General features: G+C 44.6%; 1 protein-coding gene across 4 annotated transcripts in view; it reads right to left on the bottom strand.

Moving 5' to 3' along the window:
* Sipa1l3 (signal induced proliferation associated 1 like 3) overlaps nucleotides 1-19,371 on the bottom strand; it is a 157,164-nt gene that overhangs the window by 69,210 nt on the left and 68,583 nt on the right. For all 4 annotated transcript variants that reach the window (XM_048329867.1, XM_048329868.1, XM_048329864.1 and 1 more), the window contains exon 2: nucleotides 8,596-8,663. The gene's annotated coding sequence lies outside the window, so the exon portion shown is untranslated. The remainder of the gene's footprint in view (nucleotides 1-8,595; nucleotides 8,664-19,371) is intronic.

Genomic DNA, 19,371 nt, shown 5'->3' with positions numbered 1-19,371 from the left:
CCAGTCGTGGGCCTTGGACTCAGGGCCTGAGCACTGTCCCTGGCTTCTTCCCGCTCAAGGCTAGCACTCTGCCACTTGAGCCACAGCGCCGCTTCTAGCCGTTTTTCTGTATATGTGGTGCTGGGGAATCGAACCTAGGGCCTCGTGTATCCGAGGCAGGCACTCTTGCCACTAGGCTATATCCCCAGCCCCACTTCTTTCCCTCTAACCCTTCTGTGACTCCCAGGGATTATGGGAGGAAAGAACGAATCTCCCTCCACAGCTCACCAGGCCCCAGTGGCTATCCTTGAAGCCCTGCCACCCTTTCCCTTCCCTCACACTGCTTAGGTATCCAACACACCCAGTATCCTTTCACCTCAGGGCCTTTGCACAGGCTATTGTCACCACAATAAACACCAGCCCACCCTTAAGTCTAGGCTTGCAGACTCTTTATTTATTTAATTAAAAAAAATTTTTTGCCAGTACTGAGGCTTGAACTCAGGGCCTGGACACTGTCCCTGAGTGTCTTTTGCTGAAGGCTAGCACTCTACCACTTGAGCCACAGTTCCACTTCCAGCTTTTTCTGTTTTATGTGGTACTGAGGAATTGAACATGGGGCTTTATGCATGCTGGGAAAGCACTCTACCACTAAGCCACATTCACAGCCAGGCTTTTCTCTAGAAACACCTCCTCAGACCGTCTTGTTCCTACCCAGCTGGGAAGATTCCCACTCCTGGCTCTCTCAAGGCAGTCCTGGGATTTTAACTCAGGGCCTGAGCACTGTCCCTGGCTTCTGTTTGCTCAAGGCTAGCACTCTACTACTTGAGTCACAGCGCCACTTCCAGCTTTTTCTATTTATGTGGTGCTGAGGAATTGAACCCAGGGCTTCATGTATATGAGCAAGCAGTCTACCACTAGGCCACGTTCCCAATCCCATGTTGTTCTTCTTTGTGAATTTTATTGCCTCGAGTAAATGAGTGATTATTTGGTATCTGTTGGTCCCTCTAGATGGTGAGGGCTATGAAGTCAGAATAATGGGCATGCTAGTTAGCACTGCTTCTGTCAGGTGACCTGGTACGGTGTTTACATGGCATTAGTTGTAATTACTCATTCTGTCTCCTTTACACAACTATAAGTGCCTGACATAGGGTAAGTAGGTGCTGAATAAATACCATACCAGTCTATTGTGGTCATGATACTGCTACTCACTGAAAACCTACTAGCCTCTTTTGTTCCTTGTCCCCTTGTAGCTATGCAGACAGAGCCATGTGACTAGCTCTGAGTTCAAGCAGAAGTGAAAGTGCTGCTTCTGGGCCTTAAGGTCTGAGGTCTGAGCCTGGCCCTGAGACCCTATGATCTCTTGCCTGTTGTGTTGTCCCCAGAAACCAGACCCCACCTGTGGAGATTAAGACAGAAAGCCTCATCAGCCAGGGCCCTGATAATGTTCAGTCAAGGCCCACCGTACCTGACCTAGGGTAGCAAGTGCAAAATGGACATTGGTGGTACCTATCCTGTGGGATTTCAGGGTTAATTTGTTAGGGCTGCAGAATCTTGCCTGTCACTGGCATGCTGTGAAGAATCAAAGTGGCTGGGGGCAGAGACCTGATGATCAGACTGGAGCCAGGAGCCAGAAGCAAGCCTCCAGCTGCCAGGTAGACTGGCAGCAAAAGGGATACAGTCCAATGGCCCTTTGGGAAGTGCCATGTTCACTTTCCGATGGTATGGATGAAAGGACCCAGTCTCTGATGCTTTCAGACAGCAACTGCTTCTGTGTGGTGGAGTCATAAAACACGACTCTGTAGGGATCGAGGTCAAGTTCCAGTCCCTAGGGACAGGGGAGGTGGCTGTACAGAAGCCAGTGACACCCTGGAAAGCTCTGTTAGCTGGAGGACGCTGAACCAGCAAGGCTGCATGAAGGGACTGGGCTAATTCGTCCTGACAACCCTCCCTCGGAATCACCCACTGGGGCTCTGCCCTCCTGCTCTCTCCCTGAGAATAAATCACACTGTCAGGTCTAATGTGGGACTTGGCTGATGGGGTGAGCAAAGCATCCATGCGTTCCGGCCGCAGAGGTCAAGGGCAGCCCTCACTTTCAAGGCCAGTGCTGAAAAAGTCTGGGGAAGGAACACAAGAAATGTGACTAGAAGGCCAACAGCTGTAGGTTTCCAATATGTGCCAAAGAAACTCCTGTTGTTGGTTCTTCCCCCTGCCACCCCCCCAAAAAAAAATTACTGGCCCAGGACTTCATTGCACAAGTCAGGTTCCCAGGACATAGCCCTGCTTGTGCTGACTACCACACTAGCTCAGGCCTGAGTATAGGTGGGCATGCTCACATTTGTGGGTGTCACAAGGGTAGCACCTTTCAGAATGGGGGTTAAACTGTCTTACCTCTTACCTCAGCAAAGACTAATGAGCAGAAGTTGCCACCAAAATTTACTGTCATTATTATTATCATCATCATCTGCTGCAGCAGCACCATCTACTAAGTGACTACTTTGGATTAAGTACTGTCCCAACTCCTTAAAATTCTGTAGCACTTTGTTTTTTGGCGGTACTAGGAATTGAATTTAGGGCATCAGCACTCTCTAAGCCTGTAGGTACTCCATTGATGAACCATACTTCCAGCCCTTTTATGCACTGGTTAATTTGGAGACTGTTTTACACTTCCTGGCACACTCTGCTAGACCATGAGCCTCCTTTTTTTTTTTTTTTTTTTTTGCTTCCTGCTATAGCAGGCACATGCCACCATGCCCAGTTTCTTTCTGTTGAGATGGAATTTCATCCGTTTCTGGCACAGGCCTGTGATTCTCCTGATCTCAGTCTCCCACATCAGTAGGATGACAGGAATGCCCCACCATGCCCCAGATAGGGGCTGAGAGGGGTCTTGTAAACTTTTTCCTGGGCTTCCTTAAACTACAATCCTCCTGAATTCCATCTCCTAAAAGTAGCTAGGATTACAAGTATGAGCTACCAATACTCAGCATCATATGCAATTTTAATCTTAGATAACCTTAGGAGAAAACAGATGTTCCCCAGGTTAATTAGTCAGTGGCTCAGTTGCAACAGAAACTCGGGTTGGCTGGACTCTGGAGTCAGTGCTCCTATTAACCCACTTTTGACTTTACTTCCTTTGAGAAGCTATCTGGAAGTCTCAAGTCAAGAATAGGGGTCAAGCTGGGTTTCCACTGTCTTGTAACTTCTCATTAGGGCTTTGGCACTCTGGTCATTTATCTGCACAACTGCCAAAACCCTGAGTGCCAAAGGAAGCTTCTGTCCAGTACAAGGACAGGAATGTGGGCTAGGAAAGTACTTTGTCTGGAAAAAGGAGTCCAGGAGCAGTTTCTTGGGCTGTTTGTAAGCCCCTGAGCGACTACCAGGAAGATGTGTGTCTGACTTAGGAACAGTGGGAAGGAGTTATATACAGGAAGAAGTGATTCAAAGAAAATATTTCAATGATCACAACTTTCCCAATGCAGGACATACTGCCTTGTTCCTCTCTTGCTGAAAAAATATAAACCAAGGCCAGATGTGAGCAGCATGGGACCTCCCCCTACCCCCCAGACCCTCTATTAGACAACACAGTACAGTGGCTAAGAGAGAGGGCTCTGAAGTTCCCACCCAGTCCCTCTGCCCTGTAAGCAGCTTCATCACTCTGTGCCTCCATTTCCACATTATTACCGGGGTGGGGGTGTGGTGGGATTGGCGGGGGGGGGGGGGAAGATTGCAGCAGTGACATCACAGGGTGGCCATAACGCCTCAGTGAGATCAAGTGCATAAAATGCTGACATCAGGGCCTGGCACAGAGTCAGCACCTATTAATGCCAATTACTACTGCTTTTCTTCCCTTGTGAAGCCAGGCACTGTTGGCTGCCTCACTCATCTGACACGCTCCATTCCCTTTCACTCTGGCCTCCTCTGCTTGAAGGGCTGAGCAGGTCAATGCTTCTTTTGGGAAAAGGAGGCAACCTAACACATTTCGGGCCAACCTCCCTCTAAATTTAAGTATATACCTACGGATATATGCACATATATGGATATGTGTGTATGTATATATGTTTTCTTCTGAAGGGCAGTAATGGAGTTTGAACTAAGGGGCCTGCATTTGGTAGGCAGGCATGCTAACACTTCAGCAACACTTCCCCAGTACTTTTTATTTTAGTGTATTTAAAACATAGGGATTCTTGCTTTTGCCTGGGCTAGCCTCAGATGGTAATTCCCCTACTTCTACCTCCAGAGTAATTAGGAGTATAGGAGTCCACCACCATGACCAATCCGTAAATAAATATATTTCATTTATTTTTTTTGCTGGTCCTGAGGCTTGACCCCTGGGCCTGAACACTGTCCCTGAGCTTCTTTTTGCTAAGGATAAGACACACTCTACCACTTGAGCCACAGAGCCACTTCTGACTTTTTTCTTTTTTTAAGTAGTTTATTGGAGGTAAGAGTCTCATGGAGTTTCCTGTCTGGGCTGGTTTGGAACTGCAATCCTCAGATCTCAGCCTCCTGAGTAGCTAGGATTATAGGTGTGAGCCATTGGTGCTTGGTTCATAAGCATGCATTTTTAAAGAGACATGCCTAACATTATTAAATATGAAGATGCTAGTCAGGCACTGGTGGCTCATGTCTATAATCCTAGCTACTCAAGAAGCTGAGAGCTGAGGATTGTAGTTCCAAGCCAGTCCAGGCAAAAAGCCCCTGTGAGACTCTTATCTCTAATTAACCACTCAAAAACTGAAAGTAGTGCTGTGGTTCAAATGACAGAACGCTCACCTTGAGCACACAAAGAGGCTTAGGCCCTGAGTTCATGCTCCACAACGAAGAAGAACAACAACAACAAAGAAAGAAGGAGAGAAAGAAAAGAAAAGAAAAAGGAAAAGAAAAGGCCAAGACGAAATAAATACAATGAAAACAAAATTCCCATACCAGTGACCAGTGGTCATTCATGTACCACTTAAAATTACCTTTTGTAGAAAATTTGGGCTCAATGTATTAGTGAAAATTCCTTATTTTTCTTTTTTATTGGGGAAAAAAATATCCTTAAGATCTGATAGTACCAGTATTTCCATAGGGTAACAATGAGATGAGAGGGTAGGTGGGAGTGGGGTAGAGGAGGAGCATTAATTATCCTGTTTGCCACAATTCTACGAATCACTGTTTAGAAATGAGGTGATCTGTCTGAGATCTCCCATTTTGTCAGCTGAAGAATTAGGCTACGGTACAGCCTTACTTCCCCTTCTATACAGAGCCCTTCAGAAAGGCTTTCCCTGATCACCTTGTCAAAAAATTTCCTGGTGACTTCCAATCCCCTTCCTTTTCTCCCTTTATTTCTCCCCCAACTTTTGAGACAAGATCTCACATATATAGCCTAGGCTGGCCTTGACCTCATTATTTTCCTGAATGCTAGACTTACAAGTCTGAGCCCTGAAGTGCTACCCCTTCCCTGCTTTCTTGATCTCTATTAACTTCTACATTATTCATCCTTATCAGACTTACCCTGCATTTACTTCTGTCTTACCCGGCAGTAGAACACCAACTCTTTCTGGAAAAGGGTTTGCCTGTTCTTGCTCATTCCTGAGTTCCTAGCTGGAATCCTAATCAAGTGCACAAATGTGTAATTGTGGAGTTTAAAAAAAAAAAAGGAAAGAAATGAATGTGAGACCTTCTTTCAACTCTCTCAGACCCCAGTTATCATGGGGAAAATGTTGGGCTTTTGCAGTATGAGAGGCAATACTAGGAATTCACTGGGAATCTGGGACCTTTGACCACATTAAAAAAAATGTGTGAGATTAAAGCCTATCTGTGAATCCATACAATATAAATAACTGAATATGAAATGAGGGTACAGGGACACATTTTCTCTAGAATTCCAGCTAATAAGCACAGAAGGAATGAGGGATATAAAAATTCACCATTAGGAAGCTTGCTCAGTAATAATTATGGTAGGTAAGATTCATCTACAAATGGATACCAATGTTATTTGCTAAACGGTTTATTTTTTGTTCTGGTCTTGGGAGCTTGAATGCAGGATCTAGGTGCTTGTCTATGAGTTTCTGTGCTCAAGGCTAATGATCTACTACTTGGAGCCACAGTGCCATTTCCAGCTTTTTGGTAATTAATTGGAGATACAGAGTCTCACAGTCTCACAGACTTTCCTGCCTGGTTTGAACTTTGATCCTCAGATTTGAGACTTCTGAGTAGGTAGAATTGTTATACTTGCAAGAGATTGACTTGACCACTATGTATACAAAGTATATTATGTAATGTGGGATCCAGGAGAGGATCTTGGAATAGAAAAGGGACATCAGCAGAAAAATGGATGAAAATTTGTCATTTGGTTAGTAATGGACCACATTGTTAATTTCCTGGTTTCCATCATCATGCTACAGTGGGGTACAGGATGGTAACATTGGAGGAAGCTGGGAAAGGGCAGACATAGGAATTCTAGCTGCTTTTGCAACATTTTTGTAACTCTAAAGTTATTTAAAAACAAAAGCATTCATAACTAAGTGGGCTAAAAAGGCATCTTTTAATGAAAACCTGGAAAGCAGGCACAGCCCTCTCAGGATGAAGGAATACAAGGTTCCAACTGGCTTTGCTCAGATCCCATAGCTTGGCTGACTGATGTCTAAGATTCAGCCGGTACTACTCTGTGAGTCCAGACTCTGAATGCCAGAATTTTCTGCCTGTCTTCTAGGCAGGGACTCTTGGTCCTTTCAGGAACCAGACAACACCCACACCCCAGCACCCTTCCAACAAAGGTTGGCATCCTCATTATAACTGTCTCCCTATAAAACTTAAGGATACATATCCTGAAATCAACTTCACTCACTTGTATGGGCTAAGTAAGCCTGGATATGATAAATTCAAGTCAGCCTAACCTATGTAGAAAGACCCTGTCTTAAAACAAAATAAAACAAACTGGGCACCATAGGCTTACTCCTATAACACTAGCTCTGGAGGCTGAGATCTGACAATCTCAGTTTGAAGTCAGAAGGGGCAGGAAAGTCTGTGAGACTTATCTACAATTAATTTCCAAAAGAGTTGAAAGTGGAGCTGTGGCTCAAGTTGTAGAGTGGCAAAAAAACAAGCAAGAATGCCCTGAGTTCAAGCTCAAGTACCAGCACAAACAAAAAAAACAGGCCTAGTACCAGCACAAACAAAAACCAAAAACCTACTTCACTGTCTAAAATCCTTCTCATACGTACAAAAAAAATGACACTCACCAGACAAAAATATCCTAAATATAAAACCAAAACTTATATATTACAGTTTAAGTATTTATCATATGTACATATTTTAGTTATATGCAAAAGTGAATGTTACAGAAAGTGGTGCTGTGGCTTAAGTGGCAGTGCCCTAGCCTTGAACACAAAGAGGCTCAGGGACAGCACCCAGGCCCTGAGCTCAAGCCTAGGACTCCCCCCTCCCCCCCAAAAAAAAGATTATTGACTTTATAATCATTGGCTGGGAATGTGGCTTAGTGGAAGAGTCCTTGCCTAGCATACATGAAACCCTGGGTTCGATTCTTCAAAACCACATAAACAGAAAAGGCCAGAAGTAGCACTGTGGCTCAAGGGATAGAGTACGTCTTAAGCAAAAAGAAGCTCAAGGATAGTGCCCAGCCCTGAGTTCAAGCCCTTGGACTGGCAAAAAAAAAAAAAAAAAAAAAGAGAGAATGTTACACACAATTTCTTCTTGGGGTACTGAGGCCCTGTGATTGTTAGGTAGGTGCTCTACCACTTGAGCCACACTTCCAGCCGTTTGTGCTTATGTGTGTTGGTAGTGGGCTTTTGTTATTTTAATTTTTTTAATCAGGTCTCACTTTGATGACCAGATGGGTCTGGACTGAGATATTTGTATTTATGCTTTTGGTATAACTTGGAGGACAGGTATGCTACTGTGTCCAGGTATTGAGATGAGTGTTTGCAAACTTTTTGCCTAGACAGGCTTCAAACCTCTTCCTTCTGATCTCTACCTCCTGAGTAGTTAGGATTACAGGCAGGAGCCACCATTCTTGCCCTACACTGTATTTTTAACTTACAGTGAAAGCAACACATTGACACAGTGTATATTGGGGTGGGGGGGCTGCTCTGCATCTTGATTATAGTAGTAGCTAGCTACACAACTGAATAGCTTTGTCTAAACTCAAGTAATGGTCAGTTCACTAGTGAAGCTTATTGTATGCAAAATCTGAAACAGAATTACATCATTACAAATGACAAAATATATAATTACAGTATTACAAAAACAATATACTTATATACGCTTATACACAAGGATTTCCAAGACATAGCTCATTTGACAGGGGAGGCACACTCCAAAAGCATGCATATCACACACCTCTTTTTCTTACTCAGAAAACAAGGATAAAAGACAGACATGTACATGAAAAGCAATGTCCTGAATGGGAAAATGGTTAGCGGGATGCCACTCAATGACTTACACTACTTACCTCTGGGGGCCAACGTGTGAGGCTTGTGGATGGTTGGAGTGACAGTGAAGGACACTTTTATTTTCCCTTTGGCACTCTTTTGTGTAATTCAAAGAAAAATAATAAAGACATATCTACGTATTGGCTGTAAAACTAAAGCAAAGAAACAGCCACACAGTACTCACCCTTGGAATGTTCTGGACACTAGTATGTCTTGAGGGTCCCAGTAGAGCTAATGTCAAAGGCCAGGCATCTAGGCAGAGGGGGAAAAAAAGAGGTCATGTCTATGGCTGACGGGAGCCATCCCTCTGTAAAGTCTACTCCACAAATGCTTGTGTAGTCATCCCCTTAACATTGATTGAACTCCTGCTGTATGCCAGGCACTGAAATTATACCAGTGCCCAAGGCCATAGCCACCCTCAGGGAGTGGACATTCTAGTAATGAGGAAGACAATGCGCAAATATACCATACCATCAAGAGTGGTCAATGCCTTGAGGGAAAGAAACTAAGAGGAGGAGATGGAAGAGGGGGCTCCTGCTTCACGGTATGCTACCACAGACTCTGTGGCTACTCTAGAGAGAGCCTTCAAGACTGCAGGAATGGCCAGTACAGAGGCCCCAGGGCATGGAAGGGACACTTCAGGGGCAGCCAACAGGCCAGAGGGACTGGTTGTGAGGTGAGTGAAGGCAAGGGGTGGGAGCTGGGGGCAGGGAGGCACAGGACAGATGGGGCATCCTTTTAGGGACATTTTCTTCATACAGAGGAATGTAAGCAAATGAATGACAGAGATAGGACACTTGTACTGACTTGTAACTTTATCTTACGAATTCACGATTATTTAGTATGGTTGCTTCTACTTGAAGGATTATTTCCTGGATAAAGCAATGTCTCCAGGCTGAGAATCCACAGTCTGTATGAATTACCATCACATTCCAGGTACCACCCAGGGCCAGGAGTCAAGAAGCTGTGGGTAGGTATTAAACAATGCCCCTTCCTGTGTGCCCCTGTGCTGTTAACTTCCTTCCTTCCAATAACCAACCTGAAAAGTGACAGAGGAGGAAACTAAGGCACAGAGCAGGTGAAGAACCCACAAGCTGAGGCTTCCCAGGAAACCCAACTGCAGAACCTGCTTGGGTCCCCTGGGCAAGAACACACAGGGTTAAAAGATTTTGTCAGTGGAGGGAGGCTGACTGCAGGCTACTTGTGCTTCCACCCTGCTGCCCCAATCAGGCAACTACTCAAGGCCAAGGTCAAACCCAAATGCCAGCCAGGTCCTCTAGAAGTCTCCCAGGAGAGAAACCCAACAAACAGCAGACCATATTTCCAGATTTCAAAAGCCAGGATGAAATCATTAACCTTGTTGCACCCAGGGAGCCGTGGAGAAACCCAAAGGGCTTCCTGTTTTTAAGCCAGGTATCTCAGTTATAGACTGGTAGAAAAGGTGTGGACTTGGGATTGGAGGTATGGCTTAGGTAGCAGACTGTAAGCCAATGTGCAAAAGTGTCAGATACCAAATTCAGCCAATTAGCAGAAGTGTCAGATACCAAATAGCCAAGGCTTTTTGGTCTGGTGCTGGTGGTTCATGCCTATAATCCTACCTTCTCAGGAGACTGAGATCCTCAGATCTCAGTTCAAAACCAGCCTGGGCAGGAAAATCCATGAGATTCTTATCTCTAACTACCAAAAAGCCAGATATGGTGCTGTGGCTCAAAGTGGTAGAGCACTAGTTTTGAGCACAAAAGCTCAGGGATAGTGCAGAGGTCTTGAGTTCAAACCCCAGGACCAGCACAAAAAAAGAGAGGGAGGATGGTCTTGTCAGAACCATATTTTTATTTATTTATGTGGAATTCAATCACATATTTATTGCTCGAAATCATACCATATTCTTTTTTTGTTGGTGGTGGTGGACTTGAACTCTGGGCCTGGGCACTGTCCCTGAGCTCTCCAGCTCTTCAAGGCTAGTACTCTACCACTTGAGCCATAGCACCCCTTCTGTTTTTTTGGTGGTTAGAGATAAGTGTCTCATGGATTTTCCTGCCTAGGCTGGCTTTGAACCTCGATCCTCAGATCTCAGCCTCCTGAGTAGCTAGTATTACAGTTGTGAGCCACCAGCACCTGGCACCATATTTTTTTATATCAAGAATTTGATCTCATGTAATATTTCACTTTACAGAAAAGGAAGATAAAAACAAATAATACAGAAAATCACTTTTTATGCTTATTGTATTGTTAATAAGCATTATAAAATTTTTGTATCTGTAGTTTCAATTAAGATTTATCACAGCACTTGTACATTATTTCTTAGAATATTAAAAATTTAAAAAATCTGTAACTCTCAACAAGATAATCTAACCAGAAGAATTTTTTTTGCCAGTCTTGAGACTTGAACTCAGGGCCTCAGCACTGTCCCTTGCTTCCTTTTGCTCAAGGCTAGCACTCTACCACTTGAGCCATAGTACCAAGTGTAGCCTTTTCTGTTTATGTGGTGCTGAGGACTCGAACCCAGAAGTTCATGCAAGTAAGGCAAGTACTCTACCACTAAGCCACATTCCCAGCCCCTAATCAGAAGAATTCTATAGTAATTACCTGAAAGTAGTAAATGTATTTATTATTTATAAATGGTTATTGCTGTTGGTGGTGGTTTTGGGGTTTTTCAAGGCCTAAACATTGTCCTTGAACTTTTCCCCATAGCACTCTACTACTTTGAGCCACAGCACCACTTGCAGCTTTTTCTGTTTACATGGTGCTGAGGAATCAAACCTAGAGCTTCATGCATGCTAGGCAAGCACTCTACCACTAAGCCACATTCCCAGCCCTATATGCTTGTTTCTTTTGTTTTTAAAAAGAACTTTTATTGGCATATCTTACTTGTTCAAAGGAATTTTACTGGAACATTTGTATATATGCATATAATGTACCCCATTAACCTCACCCCCTCTATCACTCCTCCATGCTTATTTTATGAGACTTGCAACAACTGTAATGTCATATGGAAATACTTGTTTCCTATAGAGGCCAAATCACAGGTGTTGATAAGAAAAGGAAATGCTAAATTGTGCTTGGATGGTACAGAAAATAGATATAACTCCTCCCTCCCCACAGTTAAGTTCTTGATCCTATAAACTTATTCCTCAAGAGTTCATAGACACAAAATTAAGAACTCTAAACTTGGGCTGGAGATAAACTAGGTATAGAGCTGGCCTCAACTGGCCCTGCAGAGGATTAAAATGGAACAGATTCAAGAGGAGGCAAAGATGGAGCAGTACAGGGCAGATTCAGCCTCATGAACTTAGTACAGGGAGAGTTCTTCATGTCATCCTTCTGGCCTACCTTACAACCAGTCTTTCCTGGATTAGCCCTTTGGACCTCATTTCTTTTCAGTCCACATATCTTCTATGTGAAAAGCCTTCTCACAGGTGAGAGCAGAGAAGGAGGTACAGGGTCCAGGCCTGGCCTGATGGTTACACTACTGCATCACCTTACTTATTCTTCCTATCTTCCAGGCCAGGACAATCAGAGCCCAGGTGAACACCAGTCCAATATGTTGGGAACAAGGAAGGAGATGGTTTATATCTCTGTGCACTTATTAATTTTCTTAGGATATACTTGGGGAGCTGCCAAGGGAATAAGCCAACACAAAGGAATGCAGAGCCCTGAAAGGAGAAAGAGACAGGGTCCCAGCAACCTCACTGGAAGCCCTGGATCTTACTACTCCTAAAACCATCACACGAAGACTTTTTCATGTTGACTCTGAATCTTTCTTTCTTTCTCTTTTACTGATGCTGGTATTGGAGCCTAATCTCAGGGCCAGGGAACTCTCTCATAGCTTTTCCACTCAAGGATGGAGTTCTACCACTTGAGACACACTTCCACTTCCAGTTAATTAGAGTTAAGTCTCCCAAACTTTCTTGCCCTAGCTAGCTTCAAATGCGGATCCTCAGATCTTAGCCTCCTGAGTTGGTAGGATTACAGGTCTGGGCCACTGGTGCCCAATCTGAACATTTATTTTCTAAATAAGCAGACTGACTTGAATTTCTATTTGGTCACACAACTAAATGGCTCCCAACCAAATATAAAGGACACAGGCCCTGTCATTCTTGCCAGATTCCCAGAGCTCCCTACCAGGCCATGTAGGGAAGCACAAAATATACTTACTATACATAGAAACAGCAAATTCTGAAAAACACACACTTAAAAAAAATAGTCTTGGAAATAGCCCCCTGGGCAATTGTTATCCCTCAACTGTTCTATGAAGTCCTAACATTTTTTATTTTTCAAGATGTTTGGCAAGGCATTAGGGAACCAGAAAGACCCAGAGCATTTTCCTTTATCACCAGACTTGCCATTAACAAAATTCCTGGGATAATCAGAAGCCCCTGCAATAAAGCTCTTGTAAAAATTTTTAATAACACCTTTTAAATTGCAATGGAGGGGAGAGGAAGATGGCGCCGCCACAGTAGGGAGCCACCCCAACTCGCTCCAACTGAATAGCAAGCTGGGAACTCCAGCACCCAACACCCCATCAAGAACCCAGCAAAATCAGCAGCCAAAAGCAGTGGAGAAACGCAGTAAACAAAAAGGAGCAAAAACAGAAGAGCCTATAACCTGCATGGAGCCGGAGAATCTCCGGGGTATCCTCCCCCCACCAGCCGACCCTGGCCCGAATAGGGCCAGGCTGGGAAAGGGGACCCGGCGAACGGCAGACCAACTGCTGAAAACCTACACCGGGAGCGCAGAGTCCAGCCGGCAGGACTCCACGAATCCCAGGGAGAGCGTGGACCAAGAGAGATGGCAGCGACGGGAAGTTCGGGACCGCACAGCCGGAATCGGACGCGAGCGGCGGGGGAACGAAGCTGCGCAGAAGGGGAGAGCCGGGGCCCCCACCACGACCTTTCACCACACCCCAGCACTCCACCCCCGAAGGACCAATGGCGACGCGGGACACACACACAATCCAGGACCAGTGAGTTCCCCATTGCCCCCTCCCCCAACGGGAGACCAGCTATCAGAGACCCAAACCCTACAGGGAAGCTAGAACTCCCTCCCTCCCCTCCCCACCTCCTCCCCACCCCAAGGGAACAAAGAACCCCCAAATCAGGTGGCAAGATCCCATCAGGCTCTGGGAAGACACAGGAGTTAGCAGGGGAAGGGCGGAGCAGCGCCAAGGCAACAGATGAGCCTGAACAGGCCGCACGGCCCCACCCCCTTCCCAACAGGGGCCCAGGGACAGCAGGCATTGCAAGACCCACCTGAGGCGCCTGGGCCTCACGGAATTTTTCAACTAAAGTCACAGGCGCTGGTGGGCAAGACCAGCCCAGCAGGGACACCTGCCCGATCACGTGCCCTCCTCGCAGCCGAGGCGCAGTCTAAGGGCGCTAACCCGCACCTGGACACGTGATCCCACTGGGGCCCACACATACTGCCCCCCACAGCGGACTCACGAGAGGGCGCAAGCACACCCCAACAACCCGGGGCTCGCTCTGGTAGGCGTACCCCGCAAGGGTGGGCAGGGCCACAGCGGCAGCGCCCGCTGTAGTGTGCGCACCTCGCACAGGTGGGCGGAGCCCCTGGCGACGGCGCCCGCTCTGGTAGGCATGCCCGCACAAGAGGGCAGAGCTCTCCAGCAGCCGTGCCCACTCAGTTTGGTGCATTTCGCACAAGTGGGTGGACCGCCCCTCAACAACACCGGCCCCGGAGCGGTCCACACAGGAAGGCGAACCGCCTGAGAGGTGAGCTCCTCTGACCAAGATACAGAGTGGAAAAAAGAACCAAAGAAGAGAAAAGCCTCCATGCCACGCTAAATCAGTGACCAGCAAACCCCCACCAGGGGCACACTAGGGTCAGCACAACACTGCGGCAGGACACTGTCCCGCAGAGAAAGACACAGACCGACCCCCAAGTTCAGTGAGGGTGACCACCTCAGCAACAACCGAGAAGGTCACGCTCACCCATTGGGCAGCAGGGTTCAACAGCCAAACCCAAACCCAGAACCAGGACACCAGGACACAAGGCTCCCACTGACAGACCAGCGGGAACCAGCACAAAGCCAAACCAGGGAAGCCACCCACAGACCTCCAGATGCACAAATCGCAAAGAAATATAACACAGCTCGTCAGGGAGCAAGCCAACTCGCCAGCTCCAAGAAGTGGCACCACTGAAGAGGAGATGGAGAATAAAAAAAATCAACTGAGGTTATGTTAGCAGAAATGATGGAAAGCTTCAGAAACGAAATCAGAAAACAATTCCAGGAGTTTAGAGTGGAAGTCTTGAAGGACATCCAGGAAGCCAAGAAAGAAATGGAAGCAAAAATGGATACAATACAAACCTCCGTTAAAGAAGACAGTAAAATCCTGAGAAGTGAAATGCATGAAAAAAGAGATTTAAAATACAACTCGTTAAAGGAAGAAATTTCCACGATCAGAGCTGATCTGGCAACCATAAATAGCTCTCTGACATCCATAAGCGCCACAATTGAATCCACAGCACAAAGAATTGAATATATGGAATCCAGAATCTCTCTCTTGGACGATGATGCAGCCAATCAGAACCAGAAAATTACCACACTCCAAGAAACGGTGAAGCTTCAGGGCAGACTAAACCAGGAGCTAGTGGACAAAGACAAGAGATATAATCTGCGCATAATTGGAATAGAAGAAGGAGCCGAATACCAGAGCAGAGGGCTTCAACATATTTTCAATAGAGTTATTGCAGAAAACTTCCCCAATCTCACGGGGGACCGCATCCAGGTAACTGAAGCCTATAGGACACCTGGCAGGCCAGACCCCAAAAAGCCACGCCAAGGCACATAATATTCAAGACTTCAGATCTCAAGAATAAAGAGCAAATTTTGAATGCAGCCAAAATGAAGAAAGAAATTTACTACAATGGGAAGAGGATCCGAATAACAGCAGACCTCTCCGCACAAACCTACCACGTGCAAAGAGAATGGAAGAACACCAACCAAGTTCTACAGGCCAACAAATGCCAACCTAGAATAAAATATCCAGCAAAGTTGGAGTTCATATTCAAGGGGAAAACCAGATCTTTCCATAGCAAAGAGATCTAAAAGAGTATGTGAATAAAAAACCAGCCCTACAGCGAATTCTAAGAGGAGAATCCCACCCAACAGAAATCGTACAGGACACACAGACAGAAACAGAAAGAAACTACAATAGCCAGAGCCCAACAGAAAGAGCAGCTCACTAAAGACAAGGAAAAAAAAGAGGAAAGACAGCCCAACAAGAAAATGGAAGGAGAAAAAACACTCTTATCCTTGATCTCTTTGAATATAAATGGTATAAACTCTCTGATAAAGAGGAGCAGACTGGCAGAATGGATCCGCAAACAAAAAGTTGCCATCTGTTGTCTATAAGAGACCCACCTTACAGCAAGGGACAAAAACATGCTCCGAATGAAAGGATGGAGCAAGATCTTCCAAGCAAACGCACCTACCAAAACGGCAGGTGTTGCCATCCTGATCTCAGACAAGCTGGACTTTTCATTAAAATCAACTCAAAAAGATAAAGAAGGTCACTACATTTTAATACAAGGAAATATCCAGAATCAAGACATCATGGTGATAAATGTATACTCACAGAACAAAAGAGGCCCTACATATGTCAAGCAAATTCTCACAGAACTACAGAACAAGATAGACCCAAACAGAATCATAGTGGGAAACTTTATTACCCCACTCTCTCCAAGAGACAGATCCAACACCCAGAGGATCAACAAGGGAGCTGAGGACCTAAGTAACACCATGGATCTGACAGATGTATACAGAATCTTTCACCCTACAGAGACCCAATACACCTCTTCTTCTCAGCAGCCCATGGATCATACTCCAAAATAGACCATGTCATAGCCCACACAAAGAACCTCAGCAAATACAAAAGTATTGACGTCGTCCCATGTATTATATCTGACCACAGTGGATTAAAGGTAATCCTCAACAACAACGGTTACCACAGAGGCTATACACATTCTTGGAGGCTAAACCCCACACTGTTATCCAACACATGGGCCACAGACCAAATTAAAGATAAAATCAACGAATTCATAAGCCACAATGACAATGAAAATACATCACAAAGAAACCTATGGGACACAGCTAAGGCAGTACTGAGGGGCAAGATCATTGCCCTCAGCACTCATATTAAAAGAATGGAAGCAGAGCAGGTAAATAACCTCACGATGAAACTAAAACAACTGGAGAAACAAGAAATGATCGAATCTAAAATGACTAGGCAGAAAGAGATCACAAAGATTAAAGAAGAGATAAATCTGATTGAAAATAGAAAGACCATTCAACAAATAAATAAGACTAAAAGCTGGTTCTTTGAGAAAATAAATAAAATTGACAGACCCCTCGCAAGACTTACCAAAAAAAGAAGAGAAGAGACTCATATACGTAAAATCAGGGACTCCACCGGAAAAATTACAACAAGTACACACGATATTCAAACAATCATAAGGAGCTATTTCCAGAACCTCTACTCAGTAAAAAACAGTAATTTTACAGAAATGGATCAATTCTTAGAGAAGTAAAAACTGCCCAAACTGAACCAAGAAGAAATAAATCAACTAAATAAACCAATAACTTACAGCAAGATACAGGGGGTAATCAAGAACCCCCCAACAAAGAAAAGGCCAGGCCCAGATGGATTCACCGAAGAATTCTATAAAACCTTTAGTGAGGAGCTAATACCAATACTCCTCAAACTCTTCTGCGAAATAGAAACAGAGGGAGAAATCCCAAACTCATTCTATGAAGCTAATATCATACCCATTCCCAAACCAGGCAAAGATCCAACAAAAAAAGAGAACTACAGACCAATATCACTAATGAACACAGACGCAAAGCTCCTCAATAAAATATTAGCTAACAGGATCCAGAAACTGATCAAGAAAATTATACATCATGGGGTTGGGGATATGGCCTAGTGACAACAGTGCTTGCCTCGTATACTTGAAGCCCTGGGTTCAATTCCCCAGCACCACATATACAGAAAATGGCCAGAAGTGGCACTGTGACTCAAGTGGCAGAGTGCTAGCCTTGAGCAAAAAGAAGCCAGGGACAGTGCTCAGGCCCTGAGTCCAAGGCCCAGGACTGGCAAAAAAAAAAAAAAAAAATTATACATCATGACCAAGTAGGCTTCATCCCACAGTCACAAGGATGGTTCAACATCCGTAAATCAATCAATGTAATTCACCACATAAACAGAACTAAAATCAAGAATCACATTGTTATCTCAGTCGATGCCCAAAAAGCCTTTGACAAAATACAACATCCATACTTATTAAAAGCTCTGGAGAGAACAGGAATAGATGGAACATTCCTCAAAACAATAAAAGCCATATACAACAGACCAACTGCTAACATAGTATTAAATGGAGAGAAACTAAAATCATTCCCCCTAACCTCAGGAACAAGACAAGGATGCCCACTCTCCCCACTTCTTTTCAACATAGTGCTGGAATCCCTAGCCATAGCAATAAGGCAAGAGGAGGACATCAAAGGGATCCACATAGGCAAGGAAGAAATCAAGCTATCCCTATTCGCAGACGACATGATCTTATATCTGAAGGACCCAAAAACTCAGTCCCTAAACTCCTACACCTAATAAACCATTTTGGCAAAGTAGCAGGCTACAAAATCAATCCACAAAAGTTAGCAGCTTTTCTGTACACCAGCAATGTACAAACAGAAAAGGAAATTATGGAAACAATTCCATTTACACTAGCAAAAAAAAGAATAAAGTACCTAGGGATCAACCTAACCAAGGACGTGACGGACCTATTTAATGAGAACTATAAAAATCTAATAAGGGAAATCAAAGAAGACACAAGGAGATGTAAAGACCTCCCATGCTCATGGGTAGGCAGAATCAATATAGTGAAAATGGCCATATTGCCCAAATTGTTATACAAATTCAATGCAATCCCTATCAAAATCCCAGTCACATTCTTCACTGAAATAGAGAAAGCAATCCATAAATTCATATGGAACAGCAAAAGACCTAGAATAGCCAAAGCAATTCTAGGCAAAAAAAGCAGTGGAGGAAGTATCACAATACCAGACTTCAAGCTCTACTATAGGGCCATCATAACAAAAACAGCCTGGTATTGGTATAAAAACAGACCGGAAGACCAATGGATTAGAATTGAAGATCCAAAAATAAAACCGCACTCTTACAGTCAGCTGATATTCGACAAAGAAGCTAAAGACATACAATGGAATAAACACAGCTTCTTCAACTACTGGTGCTGGGAGAACTGGGCAGCCATATGCAGAAAACTCAAAGTAGACCCAAGCCTATCACCATGCACCAAGATCAACTCAAAATGGATCAAGGACCTCAATATCAGACCTGAATCCTTGAAACTACTGAAGGACAGAGTAGGAAAGATGCTAGAACTTATAGGCACAGGAAGGAACTTCCTGTTGTGTGTTGTGTTGTTGTGTCCCAGGGACACAACAAATAGGGGAGAGACTCGACAAATGGACCTGCTACAAAATAAAAAGTTTCTGCACAGCTAAAGACACAGCCACCAAACTAGATAGACAGCCAACCATATGGGAAAGGATCTTCACCAGCACAGCAACAGACAAAGGCCCATCAAAAAACAGCCCCTCCAAGTCGAATAAACCAATTAGGAAATGGGCAAAGGAGCTAAAGAGAGACTTCACAAGAGAAGAAATAAAAATGGCAAAGAAACATATGAGGAAATGTTCAACATCCCTGGTAGTAAAGGAAATGCAAATAAAAACAACCCTGAGATACCACCTCACTCCAGTTAGAATGGCCTATACTGAAATCAGGCAACAACAAATGCTGGAGGGGGTGTGGGGAAAGAGGAACCCTCCTCCATTGTTGGTGGGAGTGCAAATTAGTAAACCACTTTGGAGAACAGTATGGAGGTTTCTCAAAAAGCTCACTATAGGGCTGGGGATATAGCC

Source organism: Perognathus longimembris, chromosome 20 (genome assembly GCF_023159225.1).
Source record: "Perognathus longimembris pacificus isolate PPM17 chromosome 20, ASM2315922v1, whole genome shotgun sequence".
NCBI lineage: Eukaryota > Metazoa > Chordata > Mammalia > Rodentia > Heteromyidae > Perognathus > Perognathus longimembris.
This window is presented reverse-complemented; position numbering and strand designations above follow the sequence as displayed.